Below are 24,336 nucleotides of genomic sequence, written 5' to 3'. Positions count from 1 at the left end.
TAGACATAGTGTACACTGCTATTAATCAGTGGGCCAAATTTTCATTTATACTAAGATCCCTTTGCATCACCTTGACAATAAAAAGCTTTAAAGTGGCTGAAAATGTTTTACATACTTTAAAACTGCTTTACCTTGCCAGAGTTACGTACCACAGATTTGGCACAAATAAACACCAGGTTCAGTGTAAAAGAGAATCAGGCTCTTCATACATCAGGTTTTTTTCATTTGAATAACAGTTAAGTAATTTTCAAAAAGTCAAACAGCAAGTCAGTAGCAAGGCTGGGTCAGGCTTTCATGTTCCACCCGCCTACTCTAACTCCTAGACATGTAACAGAAAAATAGTTCCAATATTGCACGACAGTAGGAGAAAACAGAATATGCACTGTGTAAACATGATAAATAGTGGCTGACCTCTGATGACATTTACTTTTATTTTTGATGAGAGATTGAATAACTCACTCATGCCTGCAATGACTGTGAAGATCTGTTAGATTATTTATCTTAGAAGAAGAGAAATGGCCAGCCATCCTCTTAACATGCTTACTTTGCTTATCTTTCACTATATAGCTAGTCCTGCTGAGTTTTGGATATATGTACTGGCTCCGCACAAAATACAATGACAATTTTTTTATACTAAAATTTACTCGCAATTAAAATTTCAAAAGCAGCTGAACAGAACAGGGAATATAGTTAAGATACAAAACAACACTTCCTTTATAAGTATTAATTCTCCAATGTCTTTCTGCCACTCAAATTCATAACCTCTAAAAAATTCCTTTTCTTCCCATGTAGATATTATGACTGAAAAAACAGCTAAGCAGAATGGTACCTCACTTGGTGCACACAAAAATCCATACAGTGTTCTCAAACCAAACCTCGGAAATGTTAGCCTCCAAAGTTATTTTTAAGCAAAGTTATACAGTACATGAAAATGGAAGCTAAGGAACATGCCCTGACAAACATTTTTATTTCAATGAATAGTTGTCTCCTTCGCTTGCCTGAGATTGCACATGGCTTTACAAATGCAATAATCATGTTAATTTAATGATGTCATTCTCAATGCCAAACAGCTGCAAGATTATTAAATTACAAGCTGCCATATGTAAAAGGAAGCAAACAAGCACAGTGGAGAAGAATTGCAACTTTGAGAATTGCTTACCTCTCTGGTTCTTGCCTTACTCTAGATGGGACGTAATATGCTGCTGGTCTGTACCTGTTTCACATTCCCTTCCCTTCTGTGTTTCCTGAACTGTGCAGGCCATCATAATGCAAGGCGTGAAGTAGTCAGAGCTAAGGACTCCACCCAATACCCCCATCTCTACCTGCCATCTCCTTCCTTTCTGCATTTAAAGAGCAGTAATACTTCCACAGAGCTCTACTATGTGGGCAGTCTGTACAAGGGAATAAGGCAAGACACAAAACTTGCCCCAAATCCACTCCTTATTAGATTTCTTTGGCCTAGATTGTATCTGGCCTTGTGTATTTCCCCTGGTACCCAGAACTCTCCCCTTAGCAGCTACAGCCATAATGGCTGCATTTGCCACTACCACACATTAGTTGCACCATAACAAACTTAATTTCTTATTTACAGAAAACCAGCACTTTACAAGAAAGAAATGTGTAGTAGATAGGCTTGCTTGCCACAGAGTAAGGTATGTTGTATTCACAGTCACTGTAAAGTTCTCTAATACTTAGGGGTTTGATACAGACATAGTAAGACATAGACAAGAAAAGAAAGTATCACTACAATCCAGATCACTTTTCCTCAGACACCCAAAGCAGCTTCTTCTTGACAATCAGAAAGGACAAATGCTTTATTTAAATTTATTTGCCATATTTAATCAAATCTAAGATAAGGTATTTCCCCCCATTCAACTTGTGGGAAATCTCTTTGTCTTTGTCTGGGGCCAGAGCTGAAGCTGCTATCACCATTGTATTGCTGGGATGGGCTGGATGCAACACATGCTAGATGCTCCCTGCCAGAGCAGGACCCCAGCCAGAGCTGTAAGGGGAAGGGGCAGTGACATAGGGAGCAGACAGCAAGTGAGTAGTGAGGGGCAGGCAGCAGAGGAACATGCCAGAGGATGCAGGCACCACAGGGAAGGGTAGATGCCCAGGGGGAAGGGGGCAGACAGGAGTGGGAACAAGTGGTGGGGGTAGGTCGTAGGGGGTACAAATGGTAGAGGACAGGCAGCAAGGGGTATAGGCAATACAGGGGCAGGTATGGGGCTCACAAGCACTAGTGAGAGGTAGGCAGCTAGGGCACAAGTGGTGGGAGAGCAGGAAGCAGGGGGAGGGATCAGGCCACTTGATACTCCAGCCATCTGCCCTGCCCTTCCCCCACCTATAGCTTTGCTGCTGCTTGCCCTGCTGCAGTAGTTGGTGGGCATAAATTTATGATGACTCTTCAAAAATTAGATTGTAGGCTTGGAAAATTATAACATATTTATACATTTTCCAGATCTAGAATCTAATGAATGGGGGGTTGCCTTAAATTCAGAGTCATCTTGGATTTGGATAAATACAGTACTTTAGCTAGACCTAGTCTGTAGGAGGTTGTTTTGACAAAATATTACAACACCCTCAAAAAATCTGGTAGACTGGTTTAAGAGAGGGCCTGACTATGAAGGCACATACACCTGTTCATACCAATGTAACTCTGTTGACTTCAACAGAACTATTCCTGGCTTACATTAATGTTTGTGAAAGGAGAACCATGCCAAGCATCACAAATAAAACAATAAGCAAAGAAAACTACAGTCTTGTTGATTATCCCAATTGCAGAGGAGTAAGAGAAGTAGGTGGAACCTACAGCTATATCATTTTGGGTTCTGACTGTGGGGCTGATACCACACATTTGCATATATGACACTGTAGCAGGGCACTACTTGTGTCTGCCACTTTAAGGGCCTGAAGCCAGCAGCCAGCAGGTGCCTGATGAGGGCAGCCATTTTGGATTCAGGGCTGCCCATATAAACAGGGCATTTTGCTACTGGAATGCCAGGCAACAACATCACCTGGCTATTGGTATCATATGGAGGTGTAGGGGATGGTTTAGTAGGCTCCTGAGCATGACCTAAAACTGTACCCTGCCAGGAGTGGGTGGTCTGGTGGGGCTCTCAGTGCTGCAGAAGACCCCAGGAAATGCCAGGCCAGTTACCACTCAGGTGAAAGGTGGGTTGGAGCACCTTAACCCCAGCTCCCACCTTTGGGTGGGGCAGGTGACAACAGAGGTAAAGGGGCCAGGCATGGCTATCGCCACCTGAGCCCACCTGAGGATGGAAGCCCCGAGACCCCAAGTAGAAGGGGCATCCTTTAAGCGGGGAGAAGAACTAGAGGGCTGAGGACCCAATACACATACAGACTCTGAGTGTTACCCCGAAAGGGGCCCTAGTGTGCTTAGACCTAGTCAGGTAATTGGCTGGCCACTACCCCAGTAAGGGTTGCAGGAGAGGCTCAACAGACAGTATGTCTGCCACCCAAGGAATGGACTAGCTAAGTCTATGACCAAAGGGTGCCCGCTTCAAGAGGGAGCAAGGCGGCATAAGTTCTTGATGTGAGAGAGGGTGGAGTGAGTGAGACCTGAGTGAGAAGCGGGCAGTATGACTGTGTGTGTGACTGAGGCCTGATGGCATGGCCTAAGCATGCTCAGGCTGTAGGCCAGGGCACTGTAACATCTAGATGCCATCTACGAGGCTTAGGCTGTGGTATAGGGGATGTATGGAGCAACGGACACCCCCAAATATGGGAATGCAGTAGTGGGCAGCCTCCCACCTTATTTAACAGCATATTTATTATTCCAACAAGATGTGGCGGGTGAGACAGGTGGACGGCATGCCCAGAGGCAGGTGGGGGGCTAGCTATGGCTAGCAGGGATACCCACTTTGCCACAGATGTAATTAACAGGTCAATCATGTGATCAATTTAGACTGGCCATATGTACAAAGTAATTATCACACCATAAAAATATCCATCCAGCTATAAAAAGAACCAAACAGCTGCAGAGTTAGTGCTTGAAAGTATAACAACTTTATATCTGGTTTCTGTCCAGCTTTAATTTGAACGTGTGGCAGGGCTCTGTAAGCTCATAAACAGGGCCTCCTCTGGATAGGAGAGTATCAAAAGGTGCCTCTGAGTACTGGTGGGTGATGCCCAGGGGGCTCTGCTCCATGTCCCCCTCTGGAGAACTTCTTTTCACAATTTGAACCCTTGACGCCCATGTCACTCTTACCCTTTTCTTCCTTATTTATTTATTTAGGTGGGAGAACTATCAGTTCTATCTTTCAAACTTTGGCCCCACATAGTGGGGGCTATTAATTAACTAGGTGGGCCTTAAGGCCCGTGATCTCTGGAAGATGCAAATAGACAGGAGCTTCTGAGGTCTGGCCACTTTGTATCTGGGGACACTAGCTCCTTGTGCCAGCTGGACTGATGAAGCAGCCCTAGCGTAGAGTGGCCCCTGCACCTTCTATCCACTGCAGCAGTCTGGCACTGGGGGATGCTGCTTGGCTGTGACCTGCTGCCACCTGCAACAGCACCCACCCCTTGGACCTGCAGCCTCATGTCTGCATGCCTGTCAGACCTAGATGGGGACTACACAGCAGCCTGGGCTCTGGCATAGGCACTGCAGCTGAGCTGCCTGCACCTCTGGGACAGCTGCCAGTGGGCAGTGGTCTGCACAGCTGACCTTCAGATGGCACTTCTGTCATGTCTTCTGGGGCCCCTGCTCTGCACTCTGGGCAGCTATCACTTAGAAGATGTGCTTGTTGCAGTGGCCTGCTTTGAACTGTTGAAGTGTGTCCTGCTGGTCCTGGGTAGGCTTCTCTGCCAGGTCCCTCCACTTGTCTTACCAGCAGGATCCTGGTGTTCTCTGTTTAATAATTGCAAATTCTCTGATTAGAAAAACCCAAATCCTCTCATTAAAATACTCAAAATCCATGTTCTTCCATGATTAAAATGAAACACCACTAATTTTTATATATATATAAAAGATCAGTTGGGCAATGTTTTATTGATATATTTACAATATTAAAGCAGTTTGGAAGCCTACGAGTGCATCTACATAATAAAATGAATTCTAAACATCTATACACTGTGGTGTTTCCTTTTGATTTTTTTTTTAATCATACAAAAATCAGAGGTGCCTCTGCCCTCTTTGCTCATCAGGATGTGAGGTGCTGAGCACTGCTGATATGCTATTACGCTACTCCTGCCCTTGCCTCTTGCTCTGAACCCACAGCCCTGCCAGTGCCCCTAACTCCTGACCTACAGCTCCTGCCTGCCCCCACTAGCTCCCTCCTGACAGCAACTCCATCTCAGTACCAGGATGAGTCCAACTGCAGCTGTCCCACCTGCTGCTTTGTGGCTCTGAGCAGTGCCAGCCCTTGCTGTTCTGTTCCCTGCATCTGTGCCCAGCCCCAGCAATCCCTTAACAGGGCTCAGGTGCTGGGCTGGGGAAGCCTCTTCCCTTCCAGGCCAGCCTCTTCCTGCACAAGCTGCTGTAGGGGGCCAGGGGAGCTCTAAGCCTGGCTCTGGTGGCTTCTCCTACCCGGAGCGCTCCCCTATCCTGCCTTTCTCTCTCTCTGTGTCTATCTCATCCCTGCTGCCACCTCCCCTCTTCCCCACAGCCCATCACCCCTCCCCCCCAAGTGGTTTCTGGGACCAGGAGCCCCTCCAGGCTGGGGCTGCATGTTCCAGCACTGGTGTGGACATGGAGCAGGGCTGCACAGTGGCAGTTTCCTCTGAAGCCACAGCTCCTGCCATCAGGTCCCATCCCATCTGGCAGCTGGGCATGCAAGATGTGAGATTTATGGGGGGGTGTAAGCTTTGGGGCGAAGGGGTGTGGGGCTTGTGGGGGGATTGGGAGAGTTTGTGGGGGATGTGGGGTTTGGGTGGATTGTTGGGGGCTTTATGGGTGGGGGTGGTTTGGGGGTGTGGGGTTTGTGGGTATGGGGGGAATGTGTGGGTGGGGGGGACTGTATGGGAGGGGTGGGTCTCCCATTCACCCTGCCCCTGCATGGCACATAGTCTAACCCCCCACAGCAGCTGCAGTCAGCACCACCCCCCACAGCAGCAGCAGTCAGCAGCAGGCTGTTGGCGTACTCATGGCCCCCTGCCAGCATGCAGTGTTGCTTGAGACCTGAGGGCTACACAGGCAGGACCAGGCCATCTGGGGCTCCCAGCATTGCAGACAGGAGCCTTTGTTGCTCCCCACACTTTCCCCAATCTGGGATCATCCTAGTCTCAGGAAGGTGAAAGGAACAGGGGAGAGGGGGAAGTTGCAGGCTGAATGCTTGTACTGCTCCCTCTCCTGGGATCATTTTTAGAGGTGGAAGTTTTCCAGTGGTAGAAATGAATGTTTGTAAATGGCCTAAAAAATCACAGATCCTGCTGACATTGTTATTAGCTCTGTGGTCCAAATGAGGGAAATTTTGGCCAAAAAGAGTCTTAGAAGGTTAGGAGCCAATGGAAACGGAATATTTTCCAAGTCACTTGCAATCATAATTGCAGAAGACCTATTCGTAGTTGGAGTCAGCATTCAACTGGAAAATGGATCTTCTACTGCATTTTAGGACTTGACCAAAAATTCTTCTGTAAATCAATACCAACAGTCCTGATATTATCCAGTCCTGCCAGAAAACAGCAGCTGTATACCAAACTTGACAAACAGCATCTTTAGTTCTTGAGATAAAGTGAAGGAATGAAGTTATACACAGATGAAACAATTATACTAAATTAAAAGGGGAGGGAGGATACACTGTGCAAAACCAACTTATTCACCAGCAGAGCCCTCATATTTATTCCTTCAAGACACAGCTCTGTCACCACAGAGAAAAAGACAGGTCATTCCAAAATACATCAATTCTATTATTTTATCTGCAAAGTTGCGTGAAAATTCCACACAGTGATTTAGGACAGAACAATCCCATGAACTCGCACTGGTTGGGGGCTGACTGGCTGGGCAGCAGCTCTGCAGAAAAGGATTTGAAGTTTACAGTAGACAACAAGCTGAATGAGCCAAAAGTGTGCTATTGTTGCCAAGAAGGCTAATGGCATACTAAGCTGTAATAGTAGATGTGTTGCCAGTTCAAGGGAAGCAATTGTCCTTCTCTAGTCAGCGCTGGGGAGGCTACAACTGGAGTACCATGTTCAGTTTTGGGCCCCCCCACTACAAAAAGGAAGTGGACGAATTGGAAATGGCTTGGGTCTGGCCATGACTTATAAGGAAAAATTTGGGGACCTGGTCTTACTTAGTCTGCAGAAGAGGAGACCAAGAGTGAATTTAATAGCAGCCTTCAACTACCTAAAGGGGGGTTCAGCAGAGGATGGAGCTAGACTGTTCTCAGTGGTGGTAGATGACAGAACAAGGAGCAATGGTCTCAAGTTGAAACAAGGGACATTTAGGTTAGATATTAGGAAGAATTTTCTTACTAGGAGGGTAGTAAAACACTGGAACAGGTTACCCAGAGAGGTGGTGGAATCTCCATCCTTGGAGGTTTTTAAGACGCAGCTAGATAAAGCTTTGGCTGTGATGATCTAGTTGGAAATGATCCTGCCTTGAGCAGGGGGTGGAAAGGAAGGGGAAGAGAAAAACGGGAAGCACAAATAGGGAGAGTGTAAGTCAACAAACAACTGTTTGCTGATAGGAAATAAAAGAACGATCTATAATCCTAGTTTGTTATCTACAGTAAACAATGCTTTTTGTCCATTATTATGACATTTTTTTAAATCTTAATACAGGTTTCCCCTCAATTTATTTAGGTTCAATTTATGCAAATTTGCTCATATGTGATGACCCTTTTGTACCCGAAATTCATTATATGTAAGGTAAATTCGCATATATGCGATCAGCATAGACCAATCTTATGCAATCGGCATAGGAGCACTCTGCCCTTCCCCAGGCAGGTAAGTCTGAGTTTGTGACGGATGGGAAAGGACCACGAGCAGAGGAGGGGGCAAAGGGAAGGGAAAGGGCCAGGCCCTAATCACCCACCTGTGAAGAGCCTGGTGCTGCTGCCATCCAGAGTCTACAGTGGCTGCTGGCCCCAGCTTGGTCTTGTCCAACTGCAGGCAGCTGCCCACCCCTGCTGCAGCCCTGGGAGCAGTGGATGCCACCTGCTTGCAGCTGTTGGGCTGCACTGTGCCAGGGGGTTCAGGGCACAGTGTCCTAGGGGAAGCAGAACCCTGGGCGGTTTGAGGCACAGTGTAGCCCAGCGGCTGCAAGCCACTAGCATAGGCAGACAGCTGCCTTCAGTCAGTTGAGAGCAGGCTGGGGTCAGCAGCCACTGCAGACTCAGGCCAAGGGCAGCACCAGGCTCTTCAGGGGGAAGTGAGTGGGATCCAGCACTGAAGTGGGGTGGGTAGGGCTGTTGCCAACCCAGAGCACCATGAAAAGCCCAGTTCTGCCTCTGCTGCAGCCCCAGGAATGGTAGCCACTGCCTGCTTGCAGCCACTGGGCTGCACCGTGCCCCTTTCCCCACCCCTTCCCTAGCCCTAGCCCCACTTCCCCAATCCCTCACTGCCTTGGGAACACAGTTTCATTGTAAACTGGGTTCGCTTTATGTGAATTCAATTTATGTGCTGTTCCCTGGGAATGCATCTACTGCATAAATTGAGGGAAACCTGTAATAGAATTTAGGCATTATGGTTATTTGTTAAATGTAATTTGCAGATTACAAACCTGATGCCTCTGAGGATTAAAAATATTTTACCTCTGGCATGAAGTTCAAATGATTCAGTGTCAGGTTAGTTCAGTGACCTATGTGAACTACTCCTGTTAGTGATTGGCTTTGGAGCTAAATAAGGATGACAGGATATCGTGTTCCCTATGGAGCTGCATCCCTTCCCCATGATCACCATGCAGAGGAGGGACACAGGACACTAGTTCCTCAGGTCATGGGAATCCCCTTTCTTCAGCAGGAGGGTCAACATGGCCCTCTGGCATGACAGGGGGAGCTCGCAACTTCCCTCAGATTCAGCCCAGACTGCGACAAAGTCCAGGCCGAAGACGTCCCAGAAGGCCTGATAGAACTCTGCGGTCAGGCCGTCAATGCCCAGCACCTTGTTACCAGGCATCAGGTAGAGAATGGCCAAAAATTCAGTCAGAGTGAGAGGAGCCTCCAGCTGGTCCTGGTCACCCACACTGATATGTGGGAGTCCTTCCCACAGGCTTCAGCATTGGTCAGACCCAGGGAAAAGAGCTCTTCGTAGAAGGCCTGCACATGCTGGTGTTTCTCACCTAGATCCATGAGAGGGTGCAGTCACCCACCAGAAGGCAAGTGATGTACTTCTTGGACCCTCGCCTCCTCTCCAAGGCAGAGAAGAAGCAAAGCCATGGTCCATCTCCTGAAGGAGCCAGACACGTGAGTAGACAAATGCACCACAGGCATGGTAGTCATCCAGAGCACAAGGCTCTTCCTGCCTCTCCCAACATTCTCCACAGAGGGATGGGTTGGCTGGGTCAATGGCCAGGTGCTGCTCAAGCTCTAGGACTTCCTGCTTGAGCTGCTCTCGGACTGCTTCCCTCTGCTAGGTGTGCCCCCCAAGTGTAACTGTGGCCAAAAAGCCAGATGCATACCTTCCCCACATCCTACCATCTCCAAACCAAGGGAAAAGTTGCTCATTGCTCCCACCAGGCCAGCCAGAACTCCTGGAAGGCCTCCCTGAAGCTCACATCCTCCAGCAGACTTGCATTGAAATGCCAGTAGGCCAACCCCAGATGCCCAGGCCCTAGTGTGGCCTGGGCCCAGGCAAGGTGGTAATTGCAGAAAGAGGCCAGCCAGATGCCAGAGGAGTGGGCTTGGGCAAAGTGCAGCAAAGAGCTATAAACCCAATCCAACCAGGAGTGGCATTCCTGCTCCTTCCCCACCCTTACATAGGTGAAGGAATGGGTTCGGTAGGGTGACAGGCACACCAGACATCCAACAGGGAGGAGTCCATCAGGATCTCCCCGAGAATGCCCACAGTGGCCTGGTTCTACTCCCTGCCCAACCAGTCTCACGTGTCCAGGGTGATGTTAAAGTCCCTGCCAAAGACGAGGCACTCATAAGGGTTGTGGGTGTTGATACAAGTGGCCACCTGGCAGAAGAGAACCCATCAACTCCAGGTCCCTCTAAGGGGTGTACACATTCAAAAGGTTCAGGACCAGCCTCTGCACCTGGACCTGGAGGTGCAGCAGGTGGCCCGTCACCACCTCAACATCTTTGAGAACCTCCAGCTGCAGGTCTGGGGAAAACAGGGAGGCCACCCCGCAAGAGGTGGCCAAGAGGTGACTAAAAAAGACCCTCCCTCCCTACTCCGGCTGCCAGTTAGGTTCATTGACCAGAGTTGTCAGAATCTCCCACAAGAATACCATGGGGTTCCACCCCTCCTGAAGGAAGGAGAGCACCCGGCATCTCCAGAGACCCTTCCCACAACCGTGGATGAAGAAGGTTGTGATCTTAAATGACCTCATGGCTGGGGGGGTGGAATAGATGGTTCAGCAGGGACCTTGCACATCTCAACACCCAGTGCAGGGTCCACTGGCTCATGCAATGCCCTCCCATAAGTATAGAGGGCATCTACAAAGCTGTAGGCCTGCCTATAGATCCAGGCATTGCAGCCTTTGGGCCCCTTGCATTCCCCCTCTAGTACCCATGCAGCAGCAAGGATGCTGTCAATATCTCCCCAATAATCCAAGGTTTGCTGTGCCTTGCTGGTGGACTGGTGGGTGTAGTTACAGTCAAGAAATGCAAGTAGCTTGTCCCTGGGGACTGCCAGGACTGAGGTATCTGCAGGATCTATGAAGCCTGATGGTTCTCGGGCATCCTTCTCCTGATCCTGGGGTTCAGTGGGCTCCTTATCTGAACCCCTCAGTCCACTCAGACCCAGACTCTGGCTGAGATTGGGACAGCCCCTTTGGATGAGGGTGGGGGTAAGGGTGGGGCAGGGTTCCCTCACAAGATGGAAGGGTAGAGCTGGAACTCCAGTGGATCTGCATGGGGTCCCAGACAAGACTGGACTGTTGGTCCAGAGACCCCACCCCAACCTTCTTTGGTGTGGGATCATTGGGTGGGCTAGTAGTGGGGTTTGACTGGGAGTGGGGAGGAGGAGACCCATCAGGCACCAGGGTGGTATTAGTGCCTGTCTCGGGGTCCTGGGAGAGGTTACTTCCCACCTCAGAACTCACCAAGTTGAGCTCCAAGACCCCCATCTCCCCTAGATCATTGGAGGGGGAGGGCTCCACTGATGGACCTTTCATTGGGTTGGCCTCAGCACCCATGGTCTCAGGGAATAGGCTCTGGCCAGTGAAGTGAGGGGCCTCTTCCATGGGCTTCTGCTTGAGGCTGTCTAGCAGCCCTGAAACCTCCTCCACAGGGATCACTCATTTGATCTTTCCTGGGGGTGGGGTGTCAGGCACAGCCAGGAAGGCCCCCAGAAGCTGGGTTGCTCCTTCTCCCAGTGTGGTGGTCTTGGGAGTGGGCCAGAAGTCATCCACATCAGAGGACTCCAGCTTCACCCCGGCCTTCCTTTTGGCTTTGCGCCTAGAGGTGACCTGCACCCACTCAGTCATGGAGTGGTCCTCAGGTGGACAGGTTCTAGTAGAACATGAGGGTTGGGGGGGCAGCTACAGCCATGGCATGACTAGGGGCAATGGGGGCCTACTCCCACTTCTGCTCTCCTCCCTGAGACTCCGCCAAACTTGGTTTGGGGGGCAGGGTCCCTGGAACTCACAGGGAGGAGGGGTATCAGTGGCAGGGGCACCCCTCTCACCAGTGGGACCTGCAAATGCCCTCTCCTCCTGGCCCATAGGGCACTTATGACACAACTGCCCTGGGGTGCAGCACCAGAAGCACCACAGGTCCCCCAGTGTATAGAAAACCTTCAGCAGGGCCCCCTGAAAAGGAATTGCCAGGCACCCCTCAGCCTCCAGCTACACTTCCAGCACCACCTGGATCATAACCTGGCAACGGAAAGAGTGCATGTGGTGGAGGCCAGGGTCTTGGCACCCCAGTGAGAGGGTCACCACTGGGGACATAACTCCCCAGGGTTTGGCGCTTGGGGAGCAGGGTCCAATTAGGGATATAGGGCGGGACAGAGCTAAGGACCACCCTGGTCCCCAGCTCTTCTAGAGGCTCGAGGGGGACGTTCTCACCTTCCACCGCAAGCCCCTTCTCCACTGCCACTTTTGCATGGTGGCTTCCAAGGCAAGGAAAAAGGATCCCTTTGCCATGAAAGCAGGAGGCCACCGTGATCTTGGGGGCCCCCACTATCTGAGCCAGGGCCTGCACCCAGGTCTTAAAGTGCAGGCTGTCTCACCTGGGCAGTTGGCACTTCACCCCATGCCATGGGTAAGTGCCAGAAAGGGGGCCCTGCTTCCTGAGCTGGAAGGACCAACAGTGGAGGGTCCAGGCCCCCTGGCTTTGGGTCTCCCCACAGCTACCTGTGCATAGCTGTAGTTCCCGCACTGGAGGGACACATTGGTGGGGTTGGGTCTAGGGCTGAGTGGGTGTGCTGGCTGGTATAGCACACCTGGTCCCCTCAGTCCCTGATGGTCTAGGCTTGAGGGCAGGGCCCTCATCCTTCCCACCCCCCAGCTGTGGAGGAGGCTGAAGAGGAACCCTTCCCACTGCCCTTGCCCTTGGCCCCTGATGACAGGAGAGGGGGCTTGGGAACCCCTTGGGGGGGGCTGGCCAGGGGACACCCTGTTGGCTCCCTGCCATAGTCCCACCTACCCCTGCAGCAGAAGTTGCAGGCTTCCCTATCCCCAGAGGAGGTTGGTTGGACTGTGCCTCTGGGGTCTAGGCCTCAGGGGCATTCATCCCCTTGGGGGCTTGGCTAGGATCCACCCCCATAGTGGGGGCTGCAGGAAGCTTTGTGGGGGCATCTGCCCCCCAGAAGTTTCCTGCCCTGCCATTGTTTCACATGAGGTCAGGGAAGACAATAAAGAAGAATAAAATATTCAGTGGGGCTGGTGAATCTAGTAGGGGCAGGCTGGGGTTGTGGAAGAGAATAGGGGCAAGGAGGAATGGGGGCTGAAGCTCACTGAGCTACAGCCCCACAGGAAAGAAACCAGGAGGGCTGTGCTTTGGGAATGTGGGGGAAGGGAGAACATACACACAAGGGCTGGGAAAACGTGAGCTGGCTTACTCAGCTACACAACAAACACCAGGCCAGGGGGAGTGGACCACAGAACTTACCACACAAGGGCAAAAACACACAGGGAAGGCTGCTGAGGCAGATGTAAAAGATGGCTGGAAAGGTAGAGGGGCTTTGTTTCTTGAAGATCTGTCCAGGAGCCCCTCAGGCCTCCAGCCAGGTGCTCAGCACCAGAGCAGTAGGCAGGAAAACAAGGCAGGATCAGATGCAGTGAGGCAGCTGTGGGGGGAGGGCAGGGGCAATCAGTCAATTAAGAAGTAATCCAGTACAGGTGGGGTATCAGGTGGTGCAGCAGGGAACCTCCCTCTCTCCTGAGAGGCGGCAGCAGCAGTGGTAGTAGGTGTCCAGTTCAGCCACTCAGAGTGTGCTTCAGGTAAAAAGCAGATGTGAAGGGGGGGAGCGGCCTGCCAAGGCAGCCACCTCTAGGTTCCAGCAGTGGTGGTGGGGGAGGGGCCTACCAGCAGTACAGGCTTCCTCCCCAAGCTGTCCCCCAGCTGCAGCTCGGCAGCAGGCTGGAACAGGTACAGAAGCTGGGGTGGGGTGCGGTGCGGTGCAGTGCAGTGCAGTGGGAAACAGCATGCAGCAAAGGACCCCCCACATGGGCTGCTGCTGTTGCTGTCTCCTCCAAGGCAGGAAGGGGTATGGTCAGCTTACTCGCAAAAGCCCTGAGACCAAGCCAGCAGCTAATAGTAGCCAGAGGCAGAGAAGGGCCTGGCCAGCTTCTCTGCAGAAGCTCCTGAGACCAAGCTTGCAGCAACCAGCAACAGCAGTAGCCTGGGACAGGAAGAGGCATGGCCAACTTCCTCCCAGAAGCTCCTGAGAGTGAGTAGCCCCAAGCTGCTCACCTGGGCAGCTTTTTATTCTGCTAGGGGCAGGACAGATATTGACCCTAGCCTCTACTTCCCCCTGGCTGAAGATCTGGGAGGAGCTGGGCTGAGTCAGTTTGCCCAAGTGGCACTATTAACCCCAGATGAAAGTGCATATTCAGATACATGTGCTGAGGCATGTATCTCCGGCACAAATTTGTGCCACTACTATTTGAGTTACTGCAAGCACACATGCCTGCACGTGTGGGCGTGCCCATATGACACGGATAGTCACATGCCAATAAATCCCCCTTCTGGAATATTTGCAGAGGAATTTTTAAAACTGATTAGCATTGCCCTCTGTCTGCTTCCACTTAAATCTATGGACTTTTGAAAATACTGACAGCCACATGCAACAATTTTACATCTCTTTAGAAAAGGCATTTGGTTAATGATTTAATTGCTGTGGTCACCATGCCAACATAACTAACTGGTTTTCCCTGCATTTGGTAGCTATCTCTGTAAATTTAGGCATGAATACATTTTTTTAATGTGTGCAAACTATAACTTGCACTTTATGCAATCATTTAATTGTCCCTCTGGATTAATACTGCTTATTATATAAATGCTAAAAAAACCTGACCTGAGACAAGCTGCTATTTTTCAGCAACTAACATTTGAGAGAAAATCTAAAGCAAACAGACAGGAATATCAAATGATATGAGGTAGGATAAAGCAGATCTAGGCCTTCACAAACATTAAGAATTTACTGGAGTTAAGCAAGTAAGTTTTACAGCTATTTGTGTGCCATACTAATGGAAAATTTTAAAGGACAGGAGTAAGTTTGAAGTACTGATTCAGCAAAAATTGGACAGCTGTATATGACTTCAGTATTTAGGACAACTGATATTATTTTAGTATTTAGGTAATACTTTACATATTTAAAGCAGAGAATAAACATTTAACACAGTAGCCATCATAAAATATGCATATGGCAAAGCAGCTATATTATTCCATTTTATAGACGGGAAAACAGAGAAACAATTTGTGAAGTAATTTGTCTAAGGTCACACAAAAGAGTTGTCGCCAACAGAGGATTAGAATTCAGGAGCCCTTAACTCCTGATCCTGACACCTTTTCTACCACATTCATTCTCTGGACACTCCTGAAATAAAGAAAGCACCAGGCAGTTTACCTCAAGTGGACCAGTATTCATTTTCTTTTCATTTATTTCATTGTACTGTACTTACCTGAAAGTCCACCTGCTTCACAGAAGCAGTAATTCCATTCCACATTTAAAACCATTCAGAGATTTTAAAAATATTTGTATGACATAAATAAAAAATTATTTATTAGTGATAATAATGATGATCACTCTAGATCAAACCCAGCATATCCCTAAATACCTTGGGTAAAAGGTGGGCTTTGTCGCACACCTGGAAAATAATAAATCTGGGTCTGGAAAATCAAGGTGAGCAGGGACTTCTAAACCCAAAGCCATAATCTGGGAATTCCCTGCTAGTAGTGTTCTCCCTTTTAAATCATCAGGGCTCCAGAACAAATGCTTCACTTAATAACTGCAGCTATGTGATAAACCTTCTTTCAGGAAACTTGATCCAAACTTTGAAGCATTTTACCAGTCAAAACCAGACCTTTGAACCTCCCCTGGAAGCCTATTGGCAGTCAGTGCAGATTACAAAGTACTGCTCTGATGTTCTCCCTGCGTGGTGTTCCTCTTAATAAAAATGCTGCCACTTTCTACATAAACTTCATTTTCCAAATGGTTTTAAGGTGTAACCCCATGTAGAGTCCATTACAGTGATCTCTCCTTAATGGCATTACAAACTCAGTATTCTATTTAAATGCCTTTCCTTTATAGACTTGCTCTTGCTCCTATTGACACTGTGAAATTTGTCACTGATTTCAGTGGGAACAGATTTTAGTCACTCCACATATATTGTGTGATTGATTTTGCTACTGCAACCATATGTAAAAATTGACTGGGAATTTGCATGATTCTAAACATATACAGTTCCTAGGCTCCTGCCTTTCTGTGTCTGGGGCTTTAGCAAATGCTAAAAAGAGTGACCTCAATAATGAAAACAATTATAGCTTAATAGATTGCCTTCACACTACTAAAAGACAAGTAGCCATTGTGCTGCTTTGGTCCACAAAGCAAACTCTCAGATTCAATTTCCACACAACATCCATCTCTGCATTGGTTGTTCATCTTTTGCATTGGTTAACTATCGTTTCCAACAATAATCATTTGCCCTTGCCTGTTCTTTAGGAATTACCAGAAACCAATAGGAAAAATTAACAATAGATCTAGGCTACAGGGTACTTTAAAAATACTCTGGACTGATTTGTGATGTTTAGTAGACAGAGCTACACTAAAAGGAACATAGTTAGCACCACCAAACACTAGCAGCACCAGGGCCTGGATTTGAGGTGTAAAGATGTAAAGCTTACAAGGATTTTGTGGAGGATAGCATAACCTTATACTATGTTAGGTATAAAGCAGGGTCCTTCCAAGGTAGATGTCCAGCCTCTTTTGGCTTCCCCTTTGCCTTGTAGAAAAACATGTTAGAGGCTATTTACATTTTTAACCTTATATCTCCTTCTAAGGTCTTCAGCTAAACTATGCCATTATGCACACAGTAGAGTCAATAGCTCCTCTCTGTGCCACTCCAATACCAGAGAGTAGCCATAATTCAGCCACATTTTGCCCAGTGCTTGGTAGGTTCTTACAAATGTCAATAGATTTAGTCCTGGATTTTGAGAATAACCTTCTGATCTTGGCCAACAGGTGCAAACAAGCATTTGTGGGACAAAGCTTAGGTTCAGGTATTTTAGTTTAATCTGTCTAAACCTGAGTCAGGATCACAGTGTGCAAGTGGGGGTGGTGTTGGTGGGTCCAAAGGGAGGCTAAAAAATGCCTAGTCAGGGTCCAGGGGAGGGGGAAGTAAAAACATCACAGCCCCAGGACTGTGAAGAGTGGCTGAGTATCTTAAATAAAAAAGATAAGTAATCTTTTAGTCTGTCATTTTCAGATTTTTACTTGCCCAATTAACTCCCAACATCTGTAAGAGGTAATTACAGGGTTGTAAATTTTGATTGTAAATTCACCAAAAAAGTGGATCAAATAAAATGATTTTGACCCTTGATACAGGAGATTTCATTAAAAGACCCAGGAAAAAGTGCATCCCCATTTTACAAGGTATAATATAAGCATGGAGCAACCAGCAATCCCTGCCCTGAAGAGTTTACCATCTAGAAGTATTGCTAAAATCAACATTTAATAAAACTATGATACTGGGTTTAAAAATCCTGAAACTTAAAAAAAAGTTTTGGATTCTTCTCATTCCCTTTCCGGTTTCTTCAGTCTTTACGGGGTATTTGGGTGACATTTTTAAGCTTTTCATAACAATCAGGAGGACTATCTTTTTAAATTAAAGTTCACTTACTACATGGCAAACACAGGTGGGCACTGATTAACCCTTCTACTAGGCATTAATTTTAGCAACAAAGGCTGGTTTCACTAAATCACGGGGACACCTTTTAAAACAAATTGAATATATTTCTTAAGCCTGTACCCAAAGTTGTACTCCTACATCTGATCCTAGGAATATACATGTTAGCCTGGCTGGTCACTTCTCCAGTGCTCTTTCCCCATTCAGAAGCACGCAGGAGTGCTCAGTGACATACAATCACAACATTTTGAATTGGGAAAGCACAAAATTAGCAGAACCTGACCAGCATATAAAGGCATAACCAACAAACAATTTAATATGTCTCACTGGTTGTAGGTCAGAAACATAGCACCCACACTCCACTAATCTAGCTCACAAACCTGATTGGATTTGATGACAATCAGCTCTGTCTGCTGTAATCCAGTGAAGAGAACATGAGTTTGTTCCCACAGAGTCAAATCAATCCTGCTGTTAAGGAAAATCTGTGTCAAATCCAGTTCAGTTTGCTGAATCTTTTCTATTATTACTACTTAGATCCTGCAAAGCTGCTCATCACTGGGTTCCTGTCTGTAGAAGAGATCTACGTCCAAAAAGAATCCTCTGGACAGGGCCCCTAATTTCTTTGATAAAGTCTTTCCAGCCTTCTGCTTTCAATTCGTGTTGATCTCAAAGCCTGCTACTTTAAACCTTAGGAAGGAATCATACTAAATTGTATAGAGCTTTCCTTAAGCTATATTTCCCAGTTTCTTCCCACCTTTACATTAGCTACCAGAACTATTTAATAAAATCTCTAAAAAGAGAACATAATCATGCTCCAAATCACACAACATTAAACCACCTTCCCCAAATGCACTAAGGTGAAATTTTAATATGTAAAATTCCCTTCTGATCCAATGGTGCAGGGAAGCAAAGCATTCAGTCTCTCAAAACCTTCTAGCTTCTAAGCCTCTGACTGTATAGTTTTCTGTACAGAATCAGAAGGCAAGTGGAATTTGACATTTTGTGAATTATATCATTTATTGGACCAGCTGCAAAGTTGGGATAGACTTAGACAAGTTTTTGAATGCAGTGCTTTCTTCTCCAGGTCTGAGGAAAAAGCAGTCACAACAAGGACCAAAAACAGGCTGCAATGCTGTGAAATCTGAGACGAGAGAAATTCACAGAGATAATTCCCATAAAAGAAACTAATATCCCTTGATAACTCAAAAATGACTGGCAGTATTTTTCTCAAATTTAAAATACAAACAGACAAACATAAAATTGTATTTGTCTCTGAGCTGTGACCACAAGAACATCTGTCTTAAGTTCCCCCCACTCCAGAAATGTATATCATGATGAAAGCAGGAATGGGGCAAAATGAAATCTGCAGAACCATATCAATATTCACTGTGACCAGGCCCCCATTCTACTTTACATATGCTACAGAATATAAACTTGGCTGGCAGTGCCACCTATTATTACAGTTAGCCAACACTACCTATTAGAAAAAAAATTCTAGTTCTTATAACTTGACCAAACTTTCATTATTTGGACTGAAATTTTCCATCAGTCTCATCTGCTCCAGGCTGACTTTTCCCCCCTAATGCTGTTTCTGGGGCAGGGGGAAATTTAAAAAAAAAAAAGAAAAAATATGAAAAAAAATGCTACTTTGACCATGTTTAACAATTCTCATTACCTTTCCCCCCCGCAGTTGTACCACCCTCCCCTGGAGCAGTGGCTTGAAATTTGGGAACTTAGATTACCTGTGAAATCAGCCTGAATGTGACCAATTTTACAGCTTGCACGTGCTCAGTACAGACTTAGATTTTAGTAGCTCAATTTCATGAAGATTCTCCTGAGCCTGCTCCAGCACGTAGCCGAGGAGGACTTTTATTGTAATTCCAGCTCGGAGCTTTTGAAGGCTTTGTCAGGTCCAGATCTATGTCCAAGTGCTAGAACTGAGAGCACGTGTTTTGTGTTCTGGGCTTTCAATGGCCTCTGCTGGGTTTGGCATCCTAGAGGAGGAAGCTGCCTAATTCAAATACAGAAAACCTGAAAAGAGACCTGCGTGGTAGAGAGAGTAGGCTTGGGAGTGAACTGGAGCAAGGGACATTGTGGGTGGACTGAGTGACCTTTCCAACAAGAAGACTGGGATGGGAAGCTGGGGTGCTGGTGAGAAAGGTGGACAGAAGGCCTGGGAAAAAGAGCCTGAGAGAGGCACTGAGATGGGAGGAGGAAGAGATTGGAACAAGGACCTGGGTGGGGGATCTAGAAGTGTGAGACTCTGACTTCCTAGGATTAGAGGCTCCATTTGATATGGGAAACCTGGGGTTTGCATATCGAGCCTGGCCTGGTGAAGAACAGGAAGAGACAGAACTGGTTGGAGTGAAAATGGCAGAAGGAATCATGCTAGGTGTGAACAGGCAGATCAGTTGGTGAATACTCTTGTCCAGAGCCTGAACTAGGACCCCAGAACCTCAAGTCTTAAAATTTCTCTTGCTGTCAGGACAAGTTTTTAAAACTCAGTGGCAAAGTGTCCTATGTTCAGTGGGTAGTTTACTAGACAAAGACAACTTCATCCTGCTCCCAATTCCTCTGAAGTTGCGTGGCAGACATCTGTATGGTAGTTATAAAGATTTCAGTTCTTCTAATCACTCATGTGAATATTATAACAATACAACAGTACTGAATGTCTCCCTTTTAAGTTTGCTTTGTATTAAAAAGAAAAAAAAAGTCACCTAGGAAATTACAAATTAAAAAATCCCCCCCAAACCCTACATTAAAAAGCCATCAGCAAAATTGCACTTAGAGTCTCAGAGTTAGGAAATGGCAGAGCTGGGAATATTTATGTTGCCTTAATGCAGCCAGTTTTGCAAACGCATTCTGATGCAGTATTTAATTACATAATCATACATTTTTCCCTCCACATTCTTTGCACAGGATGTAACTACACTGATGTTAATAAAGGAGCTGTTGTGCTTTGGATCCTTGCTTCATTTGCTGCAGAAGTTGGTAGGCATGTATAGAATGAAATAGACAGTTACAGGAAGAGAAAGGAGATGGTCCCATAATTGAGGCAGTTGTGTGATGCCCTAGAGAACTGGATTCTTTCTGTGTCCCCCTCATAGTTTCTATATGCTTCTAGGCCAGTCACTTTTCCTCGTTGGTAATTGTATGTTTCTTATTTTCAGAGTGCCTAACTTTAGATCCTGGAGCCTGATTTGCAGGAGTGTTTACTCACAGCTGCAATGAAATCAATAGGAGCAGTGACTTGAACATATAAAATATTATATAATGTTGAGTACTTTGAAAAATTAGGTATATGAAATTGGACACTCAAAATCAGTGGAGATAAGTAGTGTAGTGATGAATGCCATGGAAAAGCCCAAGCAGAAATGAATGTTTGTCTTCAGAGCAGAGTTTGACTTGCATATACTTAATAAGCCGTAAAGCCACATACACAAAAGAAAAAGAGGAAACAAGGTAGCAGATACTTGCTGTTAAACGAGAAATATCACTGTTTGCAGTGAAGGAGACTAGAGTCCTGTGGAAGACATTGTATGTGATCATATAATTAAAGACTATATCGTAATGAATTTGGACAAAGGGGATGAATTAAGAATTTGTTTTTAAACCTTAAATATGGATTTTCCTGATGTTAGGTAGCTTACTTTGCAATATTTTAACTTAGGCTTTTTTGTGTTTTATCTAATATATCCTGTACTACTGACAGCTCTTCTACTAATGAAGGGTGATATATTTTTACAAAATCCAGCCAAGCTGATTGGATTTCGGTTTTGTAAAAACTTGAATTGAATCTGCTTGGATCCATGGTCAAAATTTCCTGAGTATGGGATAGAGGATGACTTATAGTTAAATGGCCCAAATGTTGTCCCATTTCTCTCATGACTGCTAAGGGTTGCTTCATAGTGCATTTTTAGAGTGTGACTAAGTGATGCTGATGAGTTCTGTGACCCCTACGGATGTGCGAAGAGATACTGAGTCTAGCTAATCAAATAAATTCCTGCATCTCTGTTTTCAATGGCTGAACTCCTTTAGTGCAATATTCATACATTTTATTCATACATGAACACCATTGTCTTAATACAGACTTTTCAATTTGCACAGCATTTGCAAAATGTACATGCATGCAAATACACTATAGACTTGGAAATCTATGAAGAAAGCAAGCAGTTTCATACTAATTCCCCTAATTTATGCATACCAAATGTCAGTGCAGTGTCATATAAAAATCTTTAATGATTTTAAAACAAATGGTCCCTCAGGCAGGAAAGTAGTTATAGTACCATTTCTAAAATTAATTTAATTCCTTTGGAATAGAAATAAAACTGTGCTTGCTCTATTGCATATGTATTGCAAATAGCATTAGAAAATATTGAAAGGCTTTTTTTCCAGCAAAAATCAAATAGGGTTTCTGAAACTTTCAGTAGAAATGTGACTGTTTGAGGAACCTTGCTTTACTTTGTTTTACCTGCATGTAGAGTGCTGAAAAGGAGTCAGTTGTCCTAGTGCACATTTTGTCCACAGTCTCCTCTGGAATTTAAAAAACAACACAAATAAACAAAAAAAACCCCAACCCAACTCATGCCCTAATTAATTAGTACCTGTTATTTTCTTTATATATTTGCAGAAACTATTTTTATGGAATTTTTAATGTGACTCATACTGGCATATCTTCTTAACCATATGTGTATAATCTCAGGACAGAGTTATATTGAGATTCCTGGCCTGGAATTCTTCCCTGAGCAAACTCATGGGATGTTCTTATGAGGTCTCTTTTCACTGTCCACCATCCCTGTTCAAATGGCATCATGCCTACTCAACATATGGTATATTAGTTTTACTACAGCTCAGTTGCCAATGGTTCAGATGGGCAGCCTGCACAAATCTGCATGTGATAAGTTTTCTGCCTGTCCTTCTGGCAGTTATGACATAATAGTATCACATGCCCCTTTGTGCATTATGTGCCCATGAGCCAGAAAAAGACTACCTGATCAATAGGAAAAGATTGATATCGATGTAGAACCACCTGAAAAAGCAGCTTGGATGCAATGGTTATGAGAATAATATTGCAAAAATCACATAATAAAAAAATACCGCATTGCTAAGTGTAGGCTTACATCTTATTTACCTGCATTTATATATTATAAAGCTGTTAAGACAAACAAAAGCAACTATTGTCAAAATTATGCTCTTAGCCTATGAAGTCTGTAACCAAACCAAAGTCCCTTATATAGCGTTATCGTGCCAAAGACAGATTTAGTTTAGCTTCGCACGAAAAATACATCCAACAGTGTGGGATTTATATGTAGACAAAAAGAAGGGTGCTAAATATTGATGTTCTTCATATCTGCTACCCCAAATCAATTGATGGACAGAAGCAGATCACAGTCTGTAACTGTCATAATTTGCCGTATAGAAAGTCAGAAAAGAACACACACATTTCAAACTAAGGAGCAACATCTGGAGGAACAGGATGAGATGGGACTGTCATAGAGATTTACATGTGTGAAGTGTTTAAAGAGTACATATTAGAGATATAATACAACCTACAGTTAAAGGCAAGCTACAGTTAGTGGTAGTTAAAGTTGGTGCAGGAAGCACACATTCTATCTAGGCAGGGTAGGGACAAACATAAGTTAACTGCTTTAAGTAGAGAGGGGGAGCAGCTGCTCTCAAGTCAACTTCAGTTATTATGTTGTAACTGTTATACCTGCCTGATCCTGCAGAGATGCAAGTGAGCCAAATCCCCCTAACTTTGACCCTGAATGAGCTATATTTGTATTATGACAAACTGGCACAGATATAACACTTACATCATAATGACTTACATCAGTGACCTCTGGTATCGATACAATTGATACATCTGTCTATATCACCAATATGTTTAAACGCATAGAAATGGGAATTACAGGGGAAGGCTCTTACATACTTTTCCGTGGCCTCAGTGCTGTCAGTAAGGCAATCCAACACCCCTTAAAGCTTTCATTTCCATCTCCAGCAGAAACCACAAACTTGCAAAGCTGTAACAATGTAGTATAATTATAGGTAGATCAAGTAGTACTACCTATTGTTAATGTTGATTGACACATTATAACACTATGTTTACAGCTGCTTATACCTTTGCCAAACTTAAAACATGTGATTTTAAATTCCCTGTGCTAGATATCTACTATAACCAGATTTTTATTTTTTATTTTTTGCATGGGAGAGGGATGGAGAGGGAAGTTTTAGAGGAAAATGTTTCTGCCCTTTTTACAAGGATATTAAAGAAAAATATGTTGTTTTGTCTGTGTTAAAAAAACATCTTGTAGCCATTTACATTAGAAACACTAGAGCATTCCCATGCTTGGAAACAAGAGGTCCCTCAGTGAGGATGGTCGGCCAAGTTAAAATGATAAATTCCAGAGGTTCTAACACCATAAAATCATAAAAGTAGCTCAGAAATCATAGCAGTGTTTTTAAAGAGACTGCAGAGTGATTTTTTGCTTGGCCATTTAATTTCTGAACTCTCCCCTGCCCAGCCCTAATGTGTGTGTGCATGTGTGGCAGGTTGTATTGTCAGTTGCCAGTCTTCAAAATTCAGTAAGAGGATTCTAGTCCTGCTGTAGGTCTTGCTGGATGCCTGATGCTGCAGAGTTTTCAGTGTCTCACAAACTCTGAAACTCTAATTAATGTATTATCTGTTCCCTCCCACACCCATACTGGCTTGTCCATAGCCCAGCAATTATACACCTCCGGATCCCTCTTCAAGATGCATTTGACATGCCCACACTCTTGAGTGTCTGACTTTGTGTCTTTAACAATGTTCCCGCACCAGAGCTGGAATATCAATTATTAATCAAGGGGTCATTATATCTGGGTCCACTCAATAAATTCACGAGCTGTGACAGACTATGTGCTTTATTGTGATACTTCTG

Source organism: Crocodylus siamensis, chromosome 4 (assembly GCF_052110815.1).
Source record: "Crocodylus siamensis isolate JL-2025a chromosome 4, ASM5211081v1, whole genome shotgun sequence".
NCBI lineage: Eukaryota > Metazoa > Chordata > Crocodylia > Crocodylidae > Crocodylus > Crocodylus siamensis.
Note: the sequence above shows the minus strand (reverse complement) of the source record.